This window comes from Cervus canadensis, chromosome 28 (genome assembly GCF_019320065.1).
Source record: "Cervus canadensis isolate Bull #8, Minnesota chromosome 28, ASM1932006v1, whole genome shotgun sequence".
NCBI classification, from domain to species: domain Eukaryota; kingdom Metazoa; phylum Chordata; class Mammalia; order Artiodactyla; family Cervidae; genus Cervus; species Cervus canadensis.
Genome location: NC_057413.1, coordinates 47,388,655 through 47,413,192, shown reverse-complemented (window position 1 = coordinate 47,413,192; position 24,538 = coordinate 47,388,655). Strand labels below are relative to the sequence as shown.

At 46.7% G+C, this 24,538-nt stretch overlaps 1 protein-coding gene across 15 annotated transcripts in view; it reads left to right on the top strand.

Moving 5' to 3' along the window:
* TRERF1 (transcriptional regulating factor 1) overlaps positions 1-24,538 on the top strand; it is a 206,822-nt gene that overhangs the window by 67,153 nt on the left and 115,131 nt on the right. For 12 of the 15 annotated variants that reach the window (XM_043449362.1, XM_043449374.1, XM_043449373.1 and 9 more), the window contains exon 3: positions 17,798-17,880. The exons of the other annotated variants lie outside the window; for them this stretch is intronic. The gene's annotated coding sequence lies outside the window, so the exon portion shown is untranslated. The remainder of the gene's footprint in view (positions 1-17,797; positions 17,881-24,538) is intronic. 15 annotated transcript variants of the gene reach the window in all.

The following is a 24,538-nucleotide window of genomic DNA, read 5'->3' as shown; positions in this document are numbered from 1 at the left end:
CTGTTGGGGGAGATACAGCCTCAGCCCTCATGGAACCCCCAGTCTGATGGAGGAGGCATAGGGTTAATTCACAGTCTGATGGGTGAGATTGTTCATATTCTCGGGGAGCTCTTGGTCTAATGGGGGAGGGACAAAGTCTGCTAATTTAGCCTGATGGAGGAGACCTGAGTCTTGCTTTCAAGACTGATTGTATGAGACACAGACAGAGTCCTCAAGGAAATAGATAGGAGCGGGCAGTTCTCAACCCAAACTTTCTTTCTGGTGACATGATGGAAGCAGGGGAGATAGGAGAAGCTTTGGCCACCCAGCAAAGAAGCAGATTCAGGAGTGGCTTTTGATTTGGCTGCAGCAGCCGCTTTCACTGGCCTCTGCTGGCCGAGCCCCACCCTGAAACACTGTGTGGGGGCTGTGCTATCTTTAGTGGTCACCCTTCGTAATCTTTAGAGGACGTTGCTGACGTGGCTGCTTCCTGGGCTGGACCTTTCTCCCTAGAGAGCTGGGGCCTTTTGCAGGGTGAGAATTTGTTTTGGGGCAGGGGAGGCCGTGGGGAATGTCTGGAGACTTCTAAAACCCGGCTGCTATTTTTTGCCTTCTCCCAAATCAGAGAGTGAGACTTTTAGACCCTTTGAACAATTGTCTTAGAGTCAGAAAATAAGAATATTGGAGAAAGAAATATCACTAGGCATCACCTAGTCTTATCTTCCCACTTCACAGAGGAGAATGCGGAGGCCAGGAGAAGGGAAGTGTATTTCTCAAAGCTGCTCAGTAGCTATGCTGGATCTGTGACCTGTATCTTGTCCCCAGCACAGGCCTGGTAACAGTAGTTTCAGGAGCTCCTGGTAAACGCTATGTCAGGTCAGTGAGTCCCCTGCTCACTGTGCTGTATGCTCTCATCCCACTTTGAGTTAAAAGCCAAAGGCCTGGGCTTCCCTGGTGGCTTAGTGGTGAAGAATCTACCTGCCGATGCAGGAGACCAGGAGTTCAATCCCTGATCTGGGAGCATCCCGCGTGCCTCGGAGCAACTAAGCCCGTGTTGTGTGCCCACAACTACTGAGCCTGAACTACACAGGCCCTAGAGCTCATGCTCTGGAACAAGGGAATTTACCAAAATGAGAAACTGCAGCTAGAGAGTAGCCCCCACTCACTGCAACTAGATAAAAGACTGCACAGCGATGAAGACCCAGCACAGCCAAGAATAATTAATTAATTAATTAATTTAAAAAACCAAAAAGCCAAAAGCCTTATCATGGCTTCGGGGCTGGCCTGATCTGACTTCCCACCTGCTGCCTCTCTGACCTGCCACTTTCTTTCTTATTCATGCTGTGCTTCTGGTTGTTCCTTGAATGTACTAGGACATTCCCATCTCAGGGCCTTTGCACTTGCTGATCCTTTTGCCTGGAATATCTTCCCCCAGATAATCTGTATGGCTCACTCCTTCACCTCTGTCAGAGAATCCTTACCTGGACATTCTAGATACAATGCTCTCCCTCTTTGCCCTTCTCTATCCCTTTTATTACCCTGTTTTATCTTTTCGCCAGAGCCTTTGTCACCATCTTAAAGGGTATATATTCATTTATTTATTAACTCTTCCTCATTTCCTGCCTTTAGAACATAAATACCAAAACATGATCTGTTTTGTTTGCTGCTGTATCCTAGGCAACCAGAATGTGCCTGGCACATAGTAAGTGCTCAGAATCTGTTTGTTCAAGGGAAGAAGAGAAGAATAAAGGCGGGCATTGAAATCCAGGCATGTGGTCTTAAGAATGGTTTGACTGGGTTAGTTTGTGATTTAGAAAAAGGATTAAACATATTGGGGTGGCAGAGCTCCATCACTTTCCAGTGGCCGTCTGGACCTTTCTCTTTGGTACGGTGGTAGGCTGGCAGCATTTCCAGTCTGCCCCTGAGTTCCATCTACCTTGCATGATCCTTATACTTATAACTGCAAAAAAACTAGGTTACACTTCACTCTCCCCAGAAAGAGAGTGTTTTATGAACACCCTGGATATAGAGAGGCTCTGAAAACTGCATTGGAGTGCCCTGGCCCTTTGCCAGATGACGGACTGGGGATTGCACTGGTGGAAGGAAGTGGCATCTTCCCTACGGTTTTCAAATCTTAATCTGCATGACCAGACTCCTCCTGAGGGACAAAGACAGGCACTAGAAGATTTGAGTTGAGGATTCAGGAGAAGATTGGGTGTGGGGGTGCATACACTCAGCATATGAATTTTGTATGGACTCATGAAATTGGGAGGTAGGAACGGGAAGCTGCTAGCTCCTGGGTTCTTGTCCTGCCCCTTTTGTGGGTGGCCTTGGTGGGTTACTTCCCCTCTCACAGCCTAGCTTCCTCATCTATAAAGTGAGCTTTGGGCCACCCCTCGGTGGGGGTTGGGGTTAAGGCTCCTGGGGATCCATGTGGATTTGCTCCTCAAAGTCCCTTCTAATTTAACATCCCTAACATCAGCTGCATTTAAATTCACTGCTCTCTTTGGATCAAATATCAGACGTTTGGTGAAATCATGGCTTCCTTGATATGCTGGAAATAAAGGTGACAGTTTAAAAAAAAAATAAATGTTTAAAAAGTTTTCTCAGTGCCAGTTACTTTAGTAACTGTGGGATTTTTTTCTTTCTTTTTCTTGGTCTTAACCTGTAAGCGATTACAAGATCAAACGAGTTTCAGTTTGAGTCCTCCCTGCTTTACAGTCTGAACCTATATCACGTTGACTTATCACATTTACTTTCAGCTAGTCTGGCTGTTCTTAGGGAGGCCCTATCAGCTGCAGTGTTCAGGCCTCAGGGTAGGAAGACGTGGTTTTGGGCAGTTTGGAAGCTGGATTTTCAGTGTTGCTATAGACCTGGCCCCTCTTTGCCTCTTTTCTGCAAACCACCACACCCCTCCCCAACCTGACTCAAGTGAGCTGTTTGTTATGCAGTGGTCTACTCAGGAAGAGTGTCTAAATTCCAACCATTTCCCAAATCCTTACCTCTTGCCCAGGACCAGACATTTACTGGGCCCAGTGCAATGGAAATGCGGGGCCTCTTGTTTAAGAATGACTAAGGATTTCAAGACAGGGACAACACAGCATTAAACCAAGTGGGGGGCCTTGTAAGCTTGTGAAGCTGGACTCTGCTCTCCTATCTTCCAATACCAGGACCATGGAGATCTATAAACACATTTCAAGAGTCATTATAAATTCCCTCAGAAGGAATTTGAGTTGTTTCTGTCATGGCCTGTGTGATTCAGGGCAGCTGTCCTGAGCATCTGTGTGTTTGGAAAATCACTCCAGCCCTGTGGACAGGGTTTGGATGGTGTTCATGGGTGCTGATGCGAGGTGCAGAGAAGGATGGTATACAAGGGGTTGTGTTGCCCAAGCAGCCCTAAGGATACTGGGGGGTCCTTTCTTGCAGGAACATCATTTGTTTTGCCTTTTAGAAAATCTTTGGATGAATTATCTATACAGTGGAATATTATTCAGTCATAAAAAGGTATGAAGTAATGATGCATGCTACAACATGGATGAATTTTGAAAACATTAAATGAAAGAAGCCAGACACAAAAGGCCACATACTGTATAGTTCTGTTTATGTGAAATGTCCGGAATGGGCAAGTCCATAAGATAGAAATTGGTGGCCAAGGGACGAGGAAAAGGAGGAGTGACCACTGATGGATATGTTTTTTTCTTGAAGGGGAAGGTGATGAAAATATTCTGAAATGAGGTGGTCATGATAGTTATACAACTTTGTGTTTTGTGAGTATGCTAAAAACCACCAAATTGGATAGGATTTTTTTTAAAAAAAGAAACTTTAATCTTCATTTATCTCTTTATTTTATGTCTTAGGTCAGGCTATGCACCGTGGGCAGGATCTAGTTCTCTGACTAGGGAGGGAACCCATGCCCCCTGCATTGGGAGTGGAGTCTTAACCACTGGTCCGCTAGGGAAGTTCCCGAATAGGGCAGTTTAAAAGGGTCAGTTTTATGGTTTGGGAACTATATCTCAATTTTTTTTAAACTAGAAGGAAAAAAAAAAAAAGATCTAAGGTCTTTTGAGGGCTTGGCATTTAACTCTCTTACCCCTCTGCCCTTGATGGATGTGGCTGGTTCCTTGCAGGAGTGGCCGTTCTTCCCTTCCCTGAACCCCTTCCCTCTTCTTCCTGCCTCACCCTCGGTCACAGATCCTCTCTCAAGCAGCCCTCCTGCAAAGCCTGTTTTCCAGGAAAGATCTATTGGAAGTCTTCATGCTCAGTGGATCTGCGGCTGCTAAGACGCAGCCTCTCCCGAGGCATTTGCATATTAGCTTCTAAAGGGAGAAAGCTTTTAGGTGAGAAGAAGGAACGTTTAATTTTAGAATTCCAAGTAAGAGCAAGAAAGCTTGTGTGGAAGGTTATTCTTTTTCACGGGGTGGAGTACTCTCAGCGCCTCTAAGGCTCCGGGTCGGCAGGTCTCCTTTCCGCCCATGGATCTGGCCGACCCCGAGGCAGGGCCAGTCTGGTGACGAGTAGCAGGCCAAGAAACACCCTTTCGGGAGGAGCATCTTTGCCCAGACCCACCCAGGCTTCGTTTGACATTTTCCAAAGAGGTTGCCATTTTGATTTTGGGGGGCTGTTGGGAAGAAATAGCCCTTCTGGTCAGGTTCGTTTTTGCTCTGTGGCTGCACTTGGTTTTTGAGTCAGGTGGGCCCTGTTTGGGAGAGAGAGCCCTTCTTCCCTGGCTCTTCTCTGCTCTTGCTCCTGTCAGTTCAGTGCTGCTGCCCTTCCCCGGGGCTCCTTCACCACCCCCACACCCCCCACTTCCCTCTTCACATCTCCTGCCGCCTTCCCCGCTGTCAAGCCCCATCCTCCAAGATCTGATGTGGCCCAACCTTGGTCTCTCTGAGATTCCCCTTTAGTCACTGTTAAGCCCTCTTCCTTCATATTTTCTGCAGCTCTTGGATCCCAAGACCTTTATCTTAATCATGTTTGGATCTTCAATGCCTAACATGGTATTTGTACACAGTAAGCCCTTAATAAATGCTTTTGGATTACACTGAACCAAGATGGTGTTTGACCCTATGAGAAAAATGAACTCAGCGAGGGAGGTGCCGAGGACATTGTAAGCCTCAGGAATGACTTGATAAGAGACAAGGACATAGCTTGTGTGGTATGAAGGGTGGGAGACTGGGGACACCTCAGAGCTTCATGTCATGAGCTCAGGGCATCTCTGGAGCTTCCCCGTGGAGGAGCTGCTTCTGTGGAGTATCCTTTCCTGAAAGATGTCTTGAATTTCAGGTTTCATCCTTAGCCAGAAGGACCTGCATGAACAAATATTTATTGTGTGTACTGCCATGCACTGATCTAGATTCTTCCACTTGATTGGAGCTCTTTTGGGTGGTGGAGGACCACAGCGCCTCTGAATATGCCCTGCCTGGCCTGGAAGAGTTGCTTTTCCTTGAGCCTCTTGAGTTTTCTCCAGATCCCTGGGGATGTTAAAGTCTTGAGTGATGGCTCATGGGAAAAGTGCATTGGTGCTTCTGTCTTAAACACTGCTGTTCACACCCTGCCTCTGAGGGGAGGGATGGACTAAGAGTAAGACAGGGCTGTGTGTTCCACCACATTTATCTGGTGGATGAATGCGGCCCTGGCTGTGTCCGTCAGAGTCCCAGGATGAGATGACCGGCAAAGGGTTTACTGGGGAGACTTTAGTGAAGGGGAGTATTTAGAGAAGGCTGGTCAGGGTTAGGGAAGCCAAAGGGTAGGCAGGCACCCCTGGGGTTGGCAGCAGTGGGAAGCTGCTGTCTTCCCCCTGGCCAAGAGGACAGAGCTCCGGAGTTGGGAAGATGGGGCCCCTGACAATAGCTGTGATGCTGAAGGGATACAGCCACTGCCAAATTGTGGTGAAACAGAAGGAAAGTGTAAGTGTTAGTCGCTCAGTCGTGTGTGACTCTGCGTGACCCTATGGACTGTGTAGCCAGGCTCCTCTGTCCGTGGGATTCTGTAGGCAAGAATACTGGAGTAGGTTGCCATTTCCTTCTCCAGGGGATCCTCCCGACTCAAGGATCAAACCCGGGTCTCCTACATTGCAGGCAGATTCTTTATCATCTGAGCCACCAGGGAAACAGAAAGAAGAGGGGAATAAGTGCTTTGCCTTTGCCCAGTTCAGCTGGAAGCTTAGGGAGCCCAGTTGCTGCAGTAGGTGGTCCAGTAAGGCAGAGAACCATGTGTGCTTCTGTGTGTGTGTGTGTGTGTGTGTGTGTGTGTGTGTGTGTGTGTGTGAGTGTGTGGTTGAGAATACCCACTACCCCCTGGCTGCTGGGGCATTCCAATGCCCAGCTGGCTCTTATACATTTCTCAGGTTATTCAGGATGTGACCGGTCAGCCAGTGTTTCCTTCCTCCCAGCATCATGGCTTGTAAAGAAGAAAGTAAGTACGCTGTCGACATCAGCAGGATGGGCACTGGGTATTTGACTGTAGCAGGAATAACATGACATTCATTGGCAGCAGGCACTCAGCATCCTAAGCATTTTCCCGGCATCCTCTTATTCAGTCTTCGCAATAACTCCAAGCAGGCAGGTACTGTCCTAATCCTCATCTTCAGAGTGGGACTGAGGGAGTTAGTGAGTTGTCCCGTTGCAACAGCTAACAAGAGGCAAAGTTGATTCTGTCTTTGTCAGTCACTCTGATTTTGTCAGAGTGATGTGTCTGACTGCTGCATGCATACGTGCACCCGCCACTGCCTCCCCGGGTCCCCTTCCCCCGCCGTGGGGCCCTACCCTCGCTGTGGTCAGTACTGCGCTTGTGCTGGGATGGTCTTCCCACTTCCTCTCCACTTGACCCAATTGAACCCACTTTTGGGACCCAACTCAGATCTCACTTCCTCTGCGAGCCCTTCTCCAGCCATCCCAGCCCCCACGCCTCCCCCACTCAGGCAGCGGCAGGGTACTGCCCACTCTCCCCTCCAGCCACTTTGAGTGTGTCCATCTCTTCAATCTCCAAGAAGGCTCCAGCTTTCTTCAGTACAGATGTTAGGTCCTGAGTGTTCTTGGAACCCTTCCCTTGCTCCAAAGTTTTAATTGAAGAGGCTAGAGTAATTATTCCAGGGTTCAGGGGACCAACAGTGATGGTGCCCATGGACCAACGACATAGGGGAGATGCCATCACCGCTGCAAAGCCTGGGGAAACTTCTTCAGAGGGAACTGCCCCAGAGCCCAGGGAGGGCCGGAGCCCTGGGAGAGGGGCCGCGTGGCAGGCGGTGATGGATCGGAGGGTTGGTTTTCTCCTTGGTTAGTAAATGCCCGCTGAGAGCCAGCAGGGAGGGGGTCTTTAAAAGGAAAGAGAATCAGCGAGAGATGAGGTCACAGAAGCTTACGGTCTCATTGAGTGTTTTCAGGAGAGATGACAGACACAAAGTGTCTCCCCCGGTGTATCAGCCCGGTGGCCACGCCCAATGGAGGTGGACATGTGAGGAGCTGGAATTGTCGCAGATCCCCTTCTTACAGGACAGGCAGTGGTGAGGGTAGTCCCATGGCCCCCGGGAGGATTTCCCCAAAGGCCTCCCACAGGCCACAGAGGCAGTGGGGTGGAGCATAGCCAGTCTGCGTCTCAGCAGTTTTAAAGCCTCACGGTTCTTTTGAAATGTCTCTGAAGGTTCTTGGAACTTTGTGTAATTGCAGACATCCTTCACCTCTGGGGCTGACACCGAGGAGGGGGCTAAGCACCATGTCCCCCCCCACCCCCGCTCCCCAGCCCGCCCCAAGCATCACCCGAGGCTCCCTGGTGTTGCGCAGGAAGAACCTCAGCCGCTCTCAGCGTGGTGTTGCTTAATCTCATTTTTCTCTATTCCTATTTTTTCCACCCACTCCTGTTAGCCTCAGCCCATCGACACTGGAAGGGCAGAGTGCGTTTCAGGGAAGCTGTTGGGAGGAGGAGAAGCAAATGGAAGGCAGAGAGCCTTTCTCTTGGGCCTCTCTGTGCTAAGTGTCTGTGGATTTTTCTTTCTGCTGAGCCTTGGATGGGCCAGGAGGTGCTTCAGACATTCTAAATGCCTCTTCTTCCCCAGAGCTCATCGCCCACCCTCTGAGCTCCAGGCCCTCGAGCTAATGGTTCTTGCTACCTGGAAAAACGCGCTCGCCCTCTGCATTGCCTTGTTAGACGCTAGGGAGCAGTGGGGTCTGTGGAGAATTCCGCGGCTTACCCTCCATCACGAGAGTTTCTGGGCTCGCGATCTTCAAGTTGCAGGTTTGAATGTTACTTGGAGTAGGTGTGGCTGCTTGGCTTGGCAGAGACTCAGGAAGGAAACTAGTAGGGGTGGGTAACACAGCCTGGGTGAAAACTTAGAGGCAGGAACCGGTGGAGACACTCCGGAGAGGACAACTGTTCCGTGTGGCTGAAGCTTGGGAAGAAGGGGGAGATGAAGCTGAAAAGGCCAGCTGGGCCCCAGAAGGGACTTGACCGCTGTGCTTGGGCCTGTTTTCTACATCAGTTCTTGGGAAGCGCCAGGGCTTGGGTGTGGCTGGGGTCAGTTGTAGTGGTAGATTTGACCTCTGGGCAGGCTGCAGAAGCTAAGACCTGACTGGGGAGAAATTTTGCATTTTTCAAAAAAGGAGACGTTTCTGCATATCAGACTGGATCACTCTCTGGTGCTGTGGCGTCTTGATACTGTGTAGGTTTCAGAGATCAGATAATGCTTTGGTTCAGGTTTTAAACTTTCATTATTCTTTATTACGTAAATAAAACATAATAACGATAAGCAAAGAGGAAAAGGAAGTGAAATTAGTGTTACCCATCATCCCGCCATAAAAATATGGAAACCATAATATAACTTTGAGAGAATGAACGTGGTACACAATGAAATCTGGTGGCCAAAATACTTTGGTGACCTGATGCGAAGAGCCAACTCATTAGAAAAAACCCCCATGCTGGGAAAGATTGAAGGCAAGAGGAGAAGAGGACGACAGAGGATGAGATGGTTGGATGGCATTACTGACTCGATGGACATGAGTTTGAGCAAACTCCGGGAGTTAGTGATGGATAGGGAAGCCTGGCGTGCTGCAGTCCCATAGGGTCGCAAAGAGTCGGACACGACTGAGTGATTGAACTGAACTGAACTGAAATATCATTTACATTGAAAACTTGGGTGTGGAGACTGCCCCAACACTTGTGTATTTACAAGGTGGAAGCAAACTGTAGGTGTTTTATTCTGTGTGTGTATGTATGTGTAATTTTTATCCCACTTAAAAACTACATGCTTGCCTCAAACTCAGACTGAAGGGTATAAAGAGAAACCCCCTGCCCACCTTCCCACTTTAGCCCCTAATTCTACTCCTCAGAGGTCACCTCTTTAAAAGTTTCCAGTGCATCTTGGAAGACATTGTGCTCAGTGAAAGAAGTCAGACAAAGACATGAAACTGTATGATATCACTTATATGTGAAATCTAAAAAATAAAACAAGCTAGTGAATATAATAAAAAAAAAGAGGCAGACACAAACAGGTGGTTGCCATTGAGGAGAAGAAGGTGGGAGGGGCAAAATAGGGATGGGGAGTAAGAGGTATAAACTATTAGCTATGAAATAAGCTACAAGGATATATTGTACAACACAGGGAATATGGGCAATGTTTTATTATAACTGTACATGCAATATAACCTTTAAAAATTATGAATCACTACATTGCACACTTGTAACTTATTTAAGATTGTGGTCAAGGAAGGGGCTTTCAGAAATCAGTGTTGTGGAGGTCAGGAAAGGGGAAGATGGAGAATTTTTGAGGCCTGGGCTGTGTCTGGATTTGTCCTGTGGATGCTGGTGAGGGGGAGGGTGCGTAGAGGTGAGTAAGACTGTGGACAGGGCCAGCTATGGTGTCCGATTTTACCTCCTGGGCGTGGAGAGATGGTTTGGGGTGGAGAGATGGCAGGCATGCAAATAAGCATGAGACATGTCAGGAAGCAGTGACCGTCACTGATAGATATTTATAAAAATACCCTTGTTTGACAAAATGAAAAGTTGGCACGTCTGTGTTAGTACCCTAAGTTAAAAAAAAAAAAAGTTTTAACAATTGATGAATACTGAAAATCTGAGCGAGACAGCAGAACTGGATGGGGGTTTGTAAATATCATACTTGGTTCAGGTTTTGTATCCGGCTATGCAACCTGGGGCTGCACCTTAATTTTTTTAGATCTCTGTTTCCTTACCTGCCATAAATCAGGAGTCCTCAACCCTGGCTGCACATTAAAATCACCAGGAAACTTAACAGAAGAGAAAAAACCAATGTCAGAGCCCCTGTACAGTCCAGGTGTATCCAAATCTCTGCGAGTAGGACCTGGGAATTTTTTGTTAAATTTTCTTCCAGTTTGGGAATTTTTTAATGCAGCCAACATTGAGAACCTCAGGATTAGGATCATCCTAATTGCACATTTTTGTCCTAAAATATTATGATTCTATTTACTATATCCTACAATGTTGTTTCTTTTTTAATACTATGCACAAAATGTTATAAGCTTCTTACATATGAAGAAGTCTTACTTTTAATTTTTTTAAAAAAACAACTCCCCATAATTCTCATCAGGCCAATGGTTTAATGTCAATTTCCTTTGTCCAGTAAGTCAAAATCATAAACGTAGTAAAACATCAAATAATTGTTGACCCAGGAGTTGAAAGCATGGACTTTCACTTCTCATTCCCACATTTTAAAAAAGGTACTGACACCTCCATTTGTAAAGAAGACCCTGAAGAGTTCAGAGAGAAGACATTACTGGAAATGTGTTTTGCTAGAAGAATTGTGTATACCGTAAGTTCCAAACGAGGAGGTCCAGTCTCAGGTATCTTTATTGAATCTAGGTTCTACATGGAGTAGGAGGTGTTTAAAGAGGAGGTCCAGTCTGGGGTGTCTTTATCGGATCTAAGTTTTACATGGAGTAGGAGGTGTTTAAAGAGAGTCGGTGCTGTTTTATCTTCACCATTGAAGTTTTTGGTTTTGTCTCTTCCTAAATGAGTCATTTTTTAAAAAGGAACCTAACTTGGGGAGGTGGGGAAACCACTGCTGGGAGGTGCCAAGGAGGGGGTGGGCACTGAGGCTGACAGTCAGGGTACTGAGTTCACAATTGGGTGGTTGACCCAGGAGGGGCGGAACCAGGAACCTGTCTGCAGAGGGCATATCAGGACCAGTGGGACAGTTTGGTGGTAGTGATGCGGGGAGTGGGTGGGGAAGTTGGGATGAAATGGTAATGATGTTGTTTATTAATTTACTAAGTATTTTCTGGAACACACCCAACAGACATAGGGCCTGGTATCAAGGCTCAATCCACATGTGCTAGGAAATTAAGAACAAAGGGGAAGGAGCTTTCTAGTTTTTCACTTCATCTGGGGACACAAATCATGAAGGTCAGGCATGTCTGTATTTCCTGCCTTTACAAGTAAGCAACCTGAAGTTACAGTGTCCCATACCAGTGTGAACGGTAGAAGTGAAAATGTTAGTCCCAGGCAGGATTTCAGAGGAGGAAATGTGGCATCCTGGAGACCCCATGGTGGAGGGCCAGGGGGTGTGATGAAACATACAGTGGAGTCAACCAGATGTTGGTGGAGAACCCTGTGGGACCTCACACGTCACTTCCTCTTTCTGTGCTAATTTCTCCCACCTGAAAAATGATCTCACACACCTGAGTCCCCCAGATCCCTGATTGCTGATCAAAGTGTCCACTGCTCCTGTTGCCTGGGGAGGGAGGAGAGGGACAGAGAGTGGGGAGGTGTCGACAGGCCCCACGTGGAAACCAGAAAACCAGGGCAGCTGCGTGGGATTGGTCCCCGTGTTTGGGGTGAGAGAGGAGCACAGGGCAGGTGCTCTGGGCACTGGGAGGAGTTGCGTGTCTGTGGGATGTTGGCCGGGCACGCTCCTTTAATTCCATACCTACCCCTGCCTCCCAGGAGTGCTCATTTTCATCTTTTCTGAGTGCTGTCAACCTCCTGCAGTTGGGCTAGCATGTTTTCTAAGCTTGTCACAAACTTCCTGTTTAGGTCTGATCTGGGGCTTTGTGTGTTTCGAAACCCTGGCACTGACAGAAGTCCAGCGCTTCTCTCTTCATAGTCATGAAGAGCCCCTTTTGTCCTCCTGCCTTTTGCTGATTTTGGCCATCCTTCTTTGCAAACCTTCCCCCTGGGAAATGCTCTCTAGCTTCTGCACTTGCTCCTCTTAGGGAGGGTTGAGAGCTGTGAGATCTGAAGGTTGGAAGAAGGGAGGGCAGCACACTTATTGGGCCCCTTATATAATGCCAGGCACTGTGCTAGATGTTTTCCTACATTTCTTGTTTTATTTAGGCTTCACATTAGCTCATGCAGAACCAGACTCAGAGAGGGGAAGTGACCAGCGTAAGTTGGACAGCCACTGTGTGACAGGGTTAGGATTTGATCCCAGGCTTGATTCCAGAGCTCCTGGTATTTCCACTGTGCCTTTGGTTCCATGGGTTTGGCGAGATCTTGATTTCTTAGTGGGCATCTTGGTGAATAGGATTGCCTTCCCCTCCATCGGTTCCTCCTGGACCTTGTTGGTTTGTTTTTAGTTTGGAGTATAATTGGCTTTGAGGGCTTCCCTGGTAACTCAGCTAGTAAAGAATCCGCCTGCAATGCAGGAGACCCTGGTTCGATCCCTGGATTGGGAAGATCCCCTGGAGGAGGGCATGGCAACTCACTCCGGTGTTCTTGCCTGGAGAATCCCCATAGACAGAGGAGCCTGGTGGGCTATAGTCCATGGGGCTGCAAAGAGTCGGGCACGACTGAGCACAGCACGTAATTGCTTTACGGTGTTGTGTTGGTTTCCACTGTACGTCGGCGTGAATCAGCCACAAGTATACACACGTCCCCTCCTCCCTGACCCTCCCTCCGCCCTGCAGCCCATCCCACTCCTCTCGGTTGTCACGGAACACCAGGTTGAGCTTCCAGTGGTACAGGGCAGTCTCCCACTAGCTCTCTGTTCTACATGTGGTAATGTGTATGTTTCAGTGCTACTCTGTCAATTTGTCCCACGCTCTCCGTCCCCTGCTGTGTCCCCAAGCCTCCCAGAGCCTTGTTATTCAGGTGCTGTCCATTCTGTCTGCATAGTGTGTGATCTGATGGCCCATGAGTGCCCTGTTGACTTTCACTTTTCCCAACCATCCTCCTGCTTTGGCCCCGGAATTCTTAGAATTTAAAAAAAAAAAATTTATTGGAGTGTAGTTACTTTACAACAATTTCTGCTATGCAGCAAAGTGATTCAGCTATATATATATAATATATCCCCTCTCTTTTGGATTTCCTTCCCATTTAGGTCACCGCAGAGCATTGAGTAGAGTTCCCTGTACTATACAGAAGGTTCTTGATAGTTCTCTATTTTATACATAGTAATGTATATATGCCGATCCCTGTCTTCCCATTCATCTCACCCTCCACCCCTTTCTCCCCTTGGTGTCCATACATTTGTTTTCTACATCTGTGTCTCTATTTCGGCTTTACAAATAGGTTCATCTGTACCATTTTTCTAGAGGGACTCTAAATTTTTTTTTTTTTGCATGGTCCCCAGCTGATAGTTGAAATGGGTTAAGGCCAACTCCCTATTTCCCAGAAGTGGAGGATCCTCTTCCCTACGTTTACCAGCCTGCTGGTCACCGTGAACTCCATTCAGCCAGATTTGGATTGCTCACATTTTAAGCTCTTCCCATGAAGGAGGGAGGAAGATAGGATATCTGTGTGAGGGCAAGCAGATAGCTAAGCAGGGGTTCCAAGACCTTGAATACGCAGGAGGCGGACAGAGAGCTCCATCAAGCCATCCTCATTATTATCATGGTGGCTGTTACAGGGTGTCAGACTCTGGGGGCTCCTACAAAGGAAGAATAGTTACCCTTCCAAAACTTCAGGAATGCCCTGTGTCCCTTCCCTTACCTGTCCCAGTTCTCTTGTATTTTCTTATATTTATACTTCTAGAAGTATATTGTCTGCACTCCATCAGAATTGTTCTGTAGATCAAGTAACATCTACCATTGTAGACTCTGTGTTGAGCAGTGGGCAATTCCAAGCATTCAACACATATATTAATTACCCTCAAGGGATGTGCTGTCTGCTTGGAAACTCAGCAGATGGAACACTTGCCAAGAGAAGCTAAATGCAGTGAACTCACAAGAACACGGATTGCTCAGCAAGTTGGGACTCAAATAGGGTGCTCAGAGGGGTGGAGCTCAGAGGGGACACTGGGACCTTGAGGGGCGCATGGGGTGGAGCATGCATGTGGGAAACAAGATTGAAGAAGGCTCCTTCCAATTATATAGGACAGCAATGGGTAAAAACATTGCTGTGAGCTATGATAAATACTCTCCACATACTCAACAAGGAGAGAAAACAAAATCAGAAAAGAGAAGAGAAATAGAAGATGTAAAAAAGATTCCAGTGGAACTTTTAGAGCTGAAAGATACAGCATTGGAAACAAAAAACATACTGGATGAGATTAAAGTAGATTAGACACCAACTTGAAGTCATGGCAATAGAAACTGTCCAAGAAGAAGCACAGAGATATTTAAAACAAAAGCATAGCATTGACTTGTGGGACATTAAGTGGTCTAACACATCTGTAAGTGAAGTCTCAGTGGGAGAGGGAAAAATACTTGAACAAATAATGGAGAAAAATTTTCATAATTCCGTGAAGACTATAATTCAATGATTGGAAAACTATGACTTGCAGGCCAACTATGGCCTGGAGCCTATTTTTGTATATAAAGTCTTATTGGAACAGAAAAACCAAACAAGACAATGGTGTGGGAAGGTTCATCTGGATGTGTCCCCTGAACCAGGGGGGATGCTGGGAGGTCAGTTAGAAGACGTTTATTATATTAAATTTAAGGGATGAAATGTTGAGGCCTTGGACCAGGGTGGTGGCATGAATATAGACAAGGAGAAAGAGAGATGGAAGATTTCAGACCCCAACTGGGATTTGACTTGCTGCCTGTGAGACCTTGAGCAGGTGACTTCATTTCTTGAAGCTCAGTTTCATCATGTATGAGCAGACGTTCAGAACACTGCATGGGACTAGTGTGTGAGGGTTTTAACTTGGGTCGCACCCAGCAGGACTGGTGACTGACAGGGAGGGATCAGGGGAGCGGAGAATGAGGACTGAAAGGGTTGAATGCGGGGGTCTGGGAGAGTGATGCAGACCAGACAGAAAGGGGTGGCGCTGTGTGGGGTCCCAGCATTCTTCAGTTGGAAGAAGGCCCTTCTCCTAAACCCAGGTCGCCACGGGCCTGTCCCAGAAACCCACAGCCACATGGACTGTGCGTGTCTGAGCCCACGGCCTCTCGTTTCAGCTGCACCCTCAGTGATGCTGGCCTGTGACCTGCTCTCTCTCCCGTCAGGGTCGGCACTGGGTGATGTGAGGGAGACCTGTGGGGGTGCTGGGTTTCAGGGCTGTCCTGAGAGACATTCCCCGCCGTCCCCACTCCCTCCAGTCCCCTCCTGTCTGTCCTTGGTCGCTCAGGAGACAACCGGCCTTCGGTGATTTCAACCCCTCGCCCAGCAGCAAGCCCACTCAGGTTCTCACCTTCCCCGTGGTGCCATGATCTCCATCTGGGCTCATCCCTTCCACTCAGAGGAGGACACGCCCCTCTTCCTCCTGGCCAGAGAGAACCTTCTTCCTGCAGCCGGGGACTCACTCCTGCAGTTCCTGGGACCTCACCCCCTCCAGTTGTGCTGCTGGAGTCTTTCCTCAAACCTTCACCCCCTCTTTGTCTCCTTCCCTCCCTCCTTCCTTCCTGTGCTTTCCCAGACGGAGAGAACCTGCCCTTGGGTTTTGGTCCTATACTGAGGCAGCCCGCTCAGGCCGGCTTCTGCCCTTGGCAAGGGAGGATGCGGTGGATTTGCTGCACGGGGCTCCTGCTTCCACATGAACTGCTCTCCCCACGTCACCTGTGGTCTCCATGTTACCACACCCAACAGACGCTTCGGTCCTTATCTTTCTGGAGCCTTTGCTACTTCTGATACTGTGGACAACTTCCTCCTTCTTGCAACTCTCATTTCTCTTGGCTTCTTTTATTCTGCAAATAAATCTCTCAGCCACTATTTCTTGAGCATATCCTATGTTCTGGTCTCTGGGGCATACCATAATACCATGTCCCTGCTTTCAGGGAGTTTCTAATCTAGTGTGAGGGGAGATGGATAAAAATATAAATAAAAGTCAGATGGTGATGAGCGTAACAAGGAAGAATACAACAGGGAAGGGGGATGGGTGCTGGGGTTGTTAGGAGGGTCTGAGAAGGTGACATTATCGTGGAAACCTGAAGGAAGTGAAGGATGCCTGGAGGAAGAGTGTTCCAGGCAGGGGACAAGCACATGCAAAGGCCCTGGGGTGGGAGCCTGCTTGGGATGTTAGAGGAAGCCATTGTGTTTGGATGAAACTGAAGAAGGGCAGTGTAGAAGGGTTCAGGGAAGAGGCTGGGTCAGCTCATGTGAGTCTTGTGGGACATTTCAAGGACTTTGCCTTTTACTTTGAGAGAGATGAGACACTCCAGGAATGTTTGGGGCTTCCCAGCTGGTGCTAGTGGCAAAGAACCCGCTTGCTAATACAGGAGACATAAGAGACGTGGGTTCCATCCCTGGGTCGGAAAGATCCTCCGGAGGAGGGCATGACAACCCACTCCAGTATTCTTCCCTGGAGAATCACAAGGACAGAGGAGGCTAGCAGGCTACAGTCCATGGGGTCGCAAAGAGTCGGACACGACTGAAGTGACTCAGCACACACACGGGAATGTTTTGAGCAGAAGAGTGACTTTTAAATGATCACTTAGGAGGTTGTGGGGAGCCTAGTGTATTAGTCTGCTAGTATTCCAATAACAAGAGTACCACAAACTGGGTGGCTTAAACAGCAGGAATTTATAGTCTCATTGTTCTGAGGCCAGAAGTCCGAGAACAAGACGTCTGCAGGGCAGCGCTGCCTCGAAGGTCTCTAGGGAAGGACATGTTCCAGGCCTCTCTCCTAGCTTCTGGTAATTTCCTGGTTCGTGGCAGTGACTCCAGTCTTCACATGGTGCGGTCACTGTGTAGGTGTCTGTGTCCAATTTCCCCTTTTTGTAAAGACAACAGTCATATTGGATGAGGGACTCACCCTGCTCAGGGTTGGAGGAGGAAAAAGCAACCCACTCCAGTGTCCTTGCCTGGAGAATCTCATGGACAGAGGAGCCTGCAGTCCATGGGGTCGCAGAGAGTCAGGCACGACTGAGCACCTAGCACATTGCTCAGTGTATGATGGATGACCTCAGCTTAACAGCTTATGACATTTGGCTTCAACCCTATTCCAGATAAGGTCACGTCCTGAGGTCCTGGACTTAGGGCTTTCATGTAAGAATTGTGGGGAGACACAGCTCAACCCGTAACACAATTCAACCCACAATATATGGATTATAGACGGGCAAGGGTGGAAGTATGGAGACCAGCTAGGAGGTTAGAGCGATATGCTAATAAGAGAAGCTTTTTGGACCAAAGTGGTAGCTGTGGAGGTGGTGAGAGTCTGCATGTATTTTGCAGACAAAGCTGACATCATTTGCTGACGGGTTGGACATAGAGTGTAAGGGAAAGCGGGGAGTCACAGTGACTCCTGGGTTTGGGACCTGAGTGACTAGAAGTTTAGAGTTGAGTGTCTTCCTTTCTTAAATCCTCTCTACCCCCAGGAACCCTAGAAGGGCCTCTTACTGGGCAGTCCTTCCACTGCTGGGTTCTTCAGGGCTCCATCCTTAGCTGCTTCTTCAGTCCCTCCTGGTTGATATGATCTGTCCCCATGGTGAAGCCAGATATCCTGAATGTGCTTTCTGGGTCACCCCTACAGGCCCTGGCTCTGGAGGATGCTGAAGGAGGAAGACACAGAAGCAGGACGACCCTGAGAGATTAAGCCTCTTAATCGTGAAAAAGGTAGCTTCTCTGACATCCTGGGTGTTTGAATGCTCGTTTCTCTGATCCTTGTGGTGTGGAAAATGCCCCACGGAAGGGAGGTCAGCTGCACTGGGCCTGGACACCCACGTGCGTGTGTGCATTCCAGGCAGATTCTTTACCTCCTGCGCCACTAGGGAAGCCCCCTCGGGGGTGGATATCCAGGCACAAATGGAAAATACCTGATCGCTCTTAATATATTCTCATTTGGAATATATTAAAAGGGATGTTTCTACTTTAGAACCCAAATAGGGCTTTTTGTTGATTTGAGTGAGTGAAACTTTGCATTATTGGGTCAGCTGCATGGAACCGATTGTTGGCTGTGGGGGCTGGAAGGAGCCCAGAAACCCTCGAGTCAAACTCTATCCCTTTTAGAGTTGAAAAGACACTGGGAGATCAAGTGACTTGCTCACGGCCACTCGTTAGTTCATGAAAGTGTTTCTTGAAAGTCCGTTATATTTTCTCAAGAAAAGCAACACAAAGGCACAAAAGCAACACAAAGGAAACAGGGAAAAGCAAAATCTGAGCAAGTGCTAGGAAAAAGCTGTGGATGAGTGCTTATTTTCCATTTCTCAGTTTGGATTCCTTGGGGTTGTGAATGTCATAAAACGGAACTCAAAGGGCTCCCATGGCACAGGGAATTAATTAAGTGACTTGTACCAGCAAAATGCAGAGATGGGATCGACTACAGGGTACATGTGTGATAGCAGCTCAGCTTGTCATCAGCAGTCCAGTTTCTTCCCTTCTCTCTGCTGCTCTTCCATGGTGTCAGTCTGTCCTAGGGCTTGCTTTTCTCCTGGAGGCAAAATGGCCACAGAAGTTTCTGAGCTTATTGTTGCATTCCCCTCCAGCCAGAAGGAAAGAAGCATCCTTTCCAGTAACTCAAAAGTATCTTTTCTAGAAGTCCCTCCCCAGAAAGCCAGCCTTGGCATTTCATTGGCCTGAACTGAGTCATATGTTCATTCCTTAGCCAATCACAGTGGCTAGGTGAGCACCGCCTGTTGATTGACAGGGATGGGAGATATTTCCTAATTGGCCTATCCCTACCCTGGGTGATATGTCAACTTTCCTCAAAGCACCTGGGTTGGGGAAAGTACAGGTCTGGATATTGTTGGGGGAGGAGGGAAATGGACATGGGGAGAGTGACAATGACATCTATTATATTGTATAATCTAACTAATTAGCTACTAATTGTTGGGGTAACAGAGAGAGGAAACCCACTCTTAGATAATGGAAGACTGAATTTTTAAAGTGTTTAACATAGCATAGTTTCAGACAGAACCTTCCCAAACAGTTCCTGTTGGAAGTCTTGCAATTAGCATCTGCTTTTCTGTATGTATTAGAACATAAGACCTTCTAGGAGGTTAACTATGCCTTGTACAATGCTGTTTTATTTCTAATATGCTTATTCAACCTTTTTATAGCCAGAATAAACACTCTCCTCAAATTCTGAGTTAGTGGAGATTAAGTTACAGTAATGAAGTTGCTCTTCTATAACCTCATCTATAAGATGGGAATAAGAAAAGCACCTTCTTTGTAGGTTTGTTATTAGGATTAACAGGTAATCCAAGCAAAGTGCCCAGTGGCTAGCCCAATAAATGTTATCTCTATTAGCTTCATATAACTCAAAATATTGTCATATTTACTTGTTTATATGCATGTTTAAGCTAGGAAACTAACTGTTTACAACAAATATATGTCACTGATTAGCTCAGTTAGAAACAAGATAAGTGAAGGTATTAAAATATTTAGTGTTTATGGATTTTTTTAACTTTTTTTTAGAATTAATTTTGGGCGGAAAAATTAAATAAAGAAAAATTTAAGTAGCACATGGTTAAATTAAAGGTAGCTCAGTTGGTAAAGAATCCACCTGCAATGCAGGAGACCTCACTTCGATTTCTAGGTCGGGATGACCCGCCGGAGAAAGGATAGGCTACCCACTCCAGTATCTCTGGGCTTCCCTTGTGGCTCAGTTGGTAAAGAATCCGTCTGCAATGTGGGAGCTCTGGTTTCAATCCCTGGGTTGGGAAGATCCCCTGGAGAAGGAAAAGGCTACCTACTCCAATATTCTGGCCTGGAGGATTCCATGGACTGTATAGTCCATGGGGTCACAAGGAGTTGGACATGACTGAGTGACCTTCACTTTCACTTTCATAATCCCTGGAAAATAGGAAATTTTAACTTTACATATTAATGTATTCTTGGTTGAAAAAAAATCTTGTAAGTAGCTGAGAGCCTGTTATGACCTGTTATGATTTTCTTGCCACCGTTCTCTGTTTGGAGGTTCTGGAGGGGCAGGTGACCCTCCTCAGCTTTGACTTCACATAGTTGAGCTTTTCTGGGTGGATAGGATGGACTTTAGGATCGTCTGGATTGGGTGAGATGCTGCAGTAGACAGAAGCTAGCCTTGGGCTTTTATTTCAGTGGAATTTTATCTAATAGAATGCTGTGGATTGTTCTTGAGAGCCTTGGGTGCCGTCAGGCTGACCTCAGAATTCTAGGAGCTGAAGGGTCTTGGTTTGGGGTTCCCAGATCAGTGGTGGGAAGAACACAAGTTGGCACAGCACCCTGAAATTGGTTTCTGAAATGGGAGGTGATAACTGTGAGGATGCAGGATGGATAGGGTGCAGTGAGGGGCTTGTGGATGGAGGGAAAAGTTCCAGAGCGACCAGGAACTTAACAGACCACAAATTTATAAACCATAAAAATTTCATTCCCCTCCCCACTGAATACTGACTTAAATTTTCTGTAGGTTGTTTGTTGCCCCCAAGACTGGCTGGTCACCATGGTGATAAAGTAGATGAGAACTAGTGATAACTGAACGACTGACCTTAAATTCCTTGGTTTGGAGGATGCTGTAGAGAAGTGATCCTCAAATGTACAATAGATCACCTGGACCAAGAAACTACAAAAAAGAATTGAGGGGATTAGCTTAAAGCTACCTTTTTTTTTTTAATTTCACCAAGGAAGGACAATTTCATAAAAGAAAGGACCATCTTGTCGCTAAAATAGTAGGAAAGAGATAGTTTAAGGAGTAGAATCTTTATATTGAAAACATTCAGCTTTGGGAATGATTATTGCACTCTTCTTATTTTTCTGGCAACACCTGTGCAAACAGTGTTAAAGGTGGATGCTTCCTTGCAACTGTGACTAACAGGTGTTGGGGATATATGGAGTTACTATGCAACTGTACAGAGAAAAATCATAGTTTTAGGAAGCTTCTCATGGAGCCTAGGCATTCGCTGACGTCGTGTCTTTATTTGATTTAAAGGGACAGGAGAAATTCACTTAAACACAAGTCTTGATAAGCCCAACTCATTTTCTAAAAGAAGAGGAACTGTTTACTCTCAAGTCATTAACTTAGAATTGTTAGTTTAATTTTCCACTGATAGGAAGAAGATCTTGCAATAAATAAATAGTTCAAATGAAAAGGCATGTCAGTAGTTTTCTCCCTTTCCACCATTTATCCCTGAAAATGGCAAATTTGTTCAGTTTCCTTTGGCTTTCAGTGGTGTGCTGTGTTTCTGTGTGTGTGTAGGCCCTGGCTCACACACACACGCACATGCACACACACACACACACACACAAAACTTAGCTTGGTCTGGAAGGCCCCAGAAAGGAAAGGGTACTTTTGAGAAAAGCAGTGTGCCCACCAGTCAGTTGCTAGTAAGTGTTAGTACTTGTATCAGCAATTACATCTTGGAGCTATCAAAAGAGGGTGACTTTTTAAGATGCCTTTGAAGTCATTAAAAAGTAAAAAACAAGACTTCCCTGGTAGCTCAGGCTGTAAAAAGTAAAAAACACCAAACATGCACCCAACCGCCCCTAGCATCCAAAACAGCAATAAAACGTTTCTCATTCTGCTTTGCCTGCATGACTTTGCCACAAATATGTTTTGCCTTCTAGCCCAGGATTAAGCTTCTGTGTGGGGCCATGACTGGTACGAGGGGAGAAAAAGATTGCTCGCTGTGTCTGTGTGAAACCCTGAATGCAATCATGGAATCTTAGCGCCAAAAAGGGTTGTGAGGTTTCTGCCATCCTGCCAGGCTATCCTGACACTCATCACCTTGACTGACAAAAGGGCACCTAATCCTACCGTTTCGTGGATCTCTAATGTTTCGTGGATCCTCTGTAAAATTAAAATGTGTCTTCCTCAAGAAAAAGCAGGGCTGCCGGGGTGGCACTAGTGGGAAAAGTGCATGCACGTGTGCTAAACCACTTCAGTCGTGTCCCACTCTTTGCGACGCTATGGACTGTAGTCCACCAGGCTCCTCTGCCCATGGGGGTTCTCCAGGCAAGAATACTGGAGTGGGTTGCCATGTCCTCCACCAGGGGATCTTCCCGACCAAGGGGTCGAACCCATGTATCTTGGGGCTCCTGCATTGCAGGTGGATTCTTTACAGCTGAGCCACTTGGGAAGCCCAGTGGTAAAAGTACCCTCCTGCTGATGCAGGAGACTTAAAAGATGCTAGTTTGATCCCTGGGTTGGGATCAAAGCAGACCATTCTGAGCAGACACTCAGGTCTGCAGTGATTGCCCTGTTCACTGCCTCACTCCTGGGTACAGTGTCACTCGAGTCCTATTTGTCCTGTCCTATATGCTCATATGGCACCGTCCTTGCGTGGTCTAGTAGACGCTCGGTCTTAACTGGTTCAGACTCCGTGCCGCTTGTTTCTCCTAAGGTGAATCTGTCCAGCAGGCCATGCCGTCTGCAGAGCTGCAGCTGGCTGTGCTTCTGGGCCGACATGGCCACAACCCTCTTGTCGTAGTTGGCCTGGGCTGCCATGGTACCAAAATATCATAGATTGGGTGGCTTAAATAATATAAATTTCTTTCTCACAGTGTGGAGGCTAGGAAGTCCAAGATCAAGGTGCTGGCAAGGTAGGTTTCATTCTGAGACCTCTTCTCTTGACTTCTAGGTGGCCGCCGCCTTGCGTGCTCACATGACCTCTTCTTTGTGGAGAGAGGAAGCTCTGTGTCTCTTCCTCTTCTTCCTTGGCTTTTTTTAAAAGAAAATTTTTGTTTGATGTGGGCCATTTTTAAAAGTCTTTACTGAATATGTTACACTATGGCTTGTTTTAAGTTTTGCTGTTTTTGGCCACTAGGCGTGTGGAATCTTTTGGTCCCTGACTAGGGACCAAACCTGCACCCCCTGCATTGAAAGGTGAAGTCTTTACCACAGAACTACAAAAGAAGCCCCTCTTCTTATAAGGACACTTTTCCTATCATGGGGGCTCCACCCTTGTGGCTCATTTTAACTTAACTGACTCCTGAAGGCCCCATCTCCTGATCCCATCAGACTGGGGGGTAGGGCTTTAACATAAGAATTTGGGGGCGTGGGGACAAACAGCCCATAGCAATGCTCCTGGAAGGTCCAGGAGCCCTGCAGTAAGCAGAGGAAGCCTTAGTTACAAGCTTTCCTTGCGGTGGGAGAGGTGCAGTGTTCCCAAGCTAGAGCAGGTGGTTCTGTGGACAAAAACGTTGGACGACATTTACCACAGAGCTGGAGGGAACCTTCAGGAGCCTGGTGATTTCCTTGTCTTTTCAGAGCTGAGATTTCTTAGTTTCATATGTCAGTGGTAAAGTTGTGGTTGCCAAACTTGGTCAGCCTCAATGAAATCTGGATGGTTTAGCATTCAGTATTCCCATGAAGTATTCTATAACTTGGTGGGCCTCTGAAAAAGAGGCTCTTGGAACCAAAGCCTGGGAAAATGGGTTATTTCTTAGCACTTAATCATTTTGGGCATTTCTTCCTGTTTCATGGGAGGAAGAAAAGGCAGTAAATTAAAATAAAACTACTCCCTGTTTCATGAGAGATCAGTATCTTACAGTGTCATTTTAAATGTATGCAAACGTGGTAATGTCCACATGGACATAGATGTGCACACAGGAGCACACATGTCAGGTGGAATATTTTTTCTTGTTTTCTAAATTTTTTTATTGAAGGATAATTGCTTTACAGAATTTTGTGGTTTTCTGTCGTACATCAACAAGAATCAGCCATAGGTACACCCATGTCCCCTCCTTCCCAAACCTCCCATCACCCTCCCACCTTTTAGCCTATCCTTTGAAAATTCTTTTAAACTTTCAAAGAACCAATAATTTCTGTGTTGTATAAAATGTTCCAGGGTTTAGAAGAAAGATGGAAAACTTCCAGATCCTATTTTCAAGCAAACATGACCCTGATAACAGATCTGGCAAGTCCCCAAAGGGAGGCTCTATACCAGTCTTGCTTAGGAATGTGAGGATATGAGATAAAACTCTAGTGAGTAGATTTCAACTCTAGAGCATGTCAGTGTTCTACCATACCCAAGTCAGTTGTAGCCCTGGAATGTAGGAATGGCTTCATATACATTATAGTTTCATTTGATTCACCGAATGGTTTAAGTAAAAATATGTAATAATCTCATTAATATCAAAAGTACATTCAATCAATTCAACTTCTAATTTCAGCAAACCACTTAAAAAGAGGAATGCACTACGTAAGATGACCATTTCTTAATCTGATAAGGAAAATTGAGTTCATAGAGTCCACTGGCTTTATACTTTATTGGGGCCCCAGAAAGGTATCACTGGATATGAACTGAGATTGAAGCAAAAAGCCAATGCAGAAAGTTATAAAAATAGTAAATTTAGAGAA